General features: G+C 42.3%; 1 pseudogene; it reads left to right on the top strand.

The window, feature by feature from the left end:
* The window catches only part of LOC102827937, a 30,900-nt pseudogene that overhangs the window by 26,732 nt on the left and 2,589 nt on the right, over positions 1-1,579 (top strand).

The raw sequence follows: 1,579 nt of genomic DNA, 5'->3' as shown, positions 1-1,579 counted from the left end.
TCACCCCATCAGCCAGCTTCAAATCAGTTTCCAACATTCCAGAGCACCATCTGCAGTACAGCAAGTACCAGTGAATACTGCAATTACCCAGAGACCCACAGGGGTCCAGAACTCACTGCATTGTGTAAACCTAGCCTAGCCACTGTTGAACACATCAGCTAAAAGACATGATTTAAAAAGGTGATAGAACATAAGAAATGTGAGCTCTCACACACACCTATAAATGTGATTGGGTTTCATCCATCATGATGCTTTTGAACAGATCTCATAAACATAAAAAAAAAAGTTTATGATGGCAAACAATGCACTTTAATATTTCCTCAATCATATGTGTTGTTAGGGAAGCTCGTTGCAGTATTTTCTCGATTTTGCCCTTTACAGCTCCTGCTGACCACTTGGAAAGAAATGAGCTTCCAACTGTATTAATAGCTTTTTCATCTTCCTGCCACTGCTTCCTCTAAATGGCCTGCCGTTATCTATTCATGAAATAAATAACTACTGCCTTTCATGTCTCCCCAGTTCTCCTTGTGCCTGGAGAGATTAGAGAAAGTGACTCTCTCCAAGGGGCTCTCCAAATGCCTGTGAACTTGCAGGAGAACTTGGTCTGGCTGGCTCTGCACGATGACAGCAGATTAGGCAAGTCTGGACATCTTTTTGTCACAGAGGAATTTCCACAAGGACTCGGTGGGGTGTTTGTAGGTGTGTTGAGTGAAATCTTCACTGAGTTCATAATCCTTTCCACCAATTCCCCAGTCACTTTTCTCTGTACACCACAGAACATGGCAGCTAAATATTATACCCCAGAGTCAAACAGAATCTGGGCTCTTCAAATCCTGGCTCTTCCATTTCCTAACTGTGTGACCTTAGAAAAGTTGGTTTCAAAAATGGCAATATGATTGAACACTACAAGCAAGTTGTTTGCCAGGAAGCCATCCAGGTAAGCAATCAAGTCCCTTCAGGACAAAACCCCCTCCAAGACTGAAACTCAAAGGGAACACATGAGTAGGCATGTAAACATGCTGGCAACCACATTGGTCTACTGGTGAGTGGAAGACGGGGAAAGACAACAATGAAGAAATGGGCTGAGTTCAACCATGTTCCATAGATGCCTGTTGATCTGGAGATGAGAGAGAAAAGAGGAAGGGCTGGTTGGTCCAAAGTGTGATGAGACCTGGGGACTCCTGAGCCCATGGACAAGGACATAGCCACAGAGGGCTATGGTATTATGTTCTCATAACACCAGACAAGTGAAGCATCTAGCTGATATGAAGTGAGGGGAGACACACAAGAATACCCAAACTTGTAGATAGTACCCATTTGACCTAGCCTCGATGGCTTCATAATCAGAACTCAACTAGAGGAAGATAAAAAAAATTTTTTATAAAGGAAACAAGTATAAATTACTATAATTTGATGAACTTGACCTATACTTATAGATGTAGTGGCTCAAAATACCAACAGAGAGGGAAGGAAACTTCACATCAAATATCATTCCTATTCCCTTTGTATACAGGGTAGATAGGGATGGGCAACTTAGACATTGGCTACCTAAAATAAGGGTGCGATAAAGGCATGAAGA

Source organism: Chrysochloris asiatica, unplaced genomic scaffold, assembly GCF_000296735.1.
Source record: "Chrysochloris asiatica unplaced genomic scaffold, ChrAsi1.0 scaffold00142, whole genome shotgun sequence".
Classification (NCBI taxonomy): Eukaryota; Metazoa; Chordata; class Mammalia; order Afrosoricida; family Chrysochloridae; genus Chrysochloris; species Chrysochloris asiatica.
The sequence above is the reverse complement of the archived record's forward strand: the minus strand, read 5'-3'. Positions and strand labels throughout refer to the sequence as shown.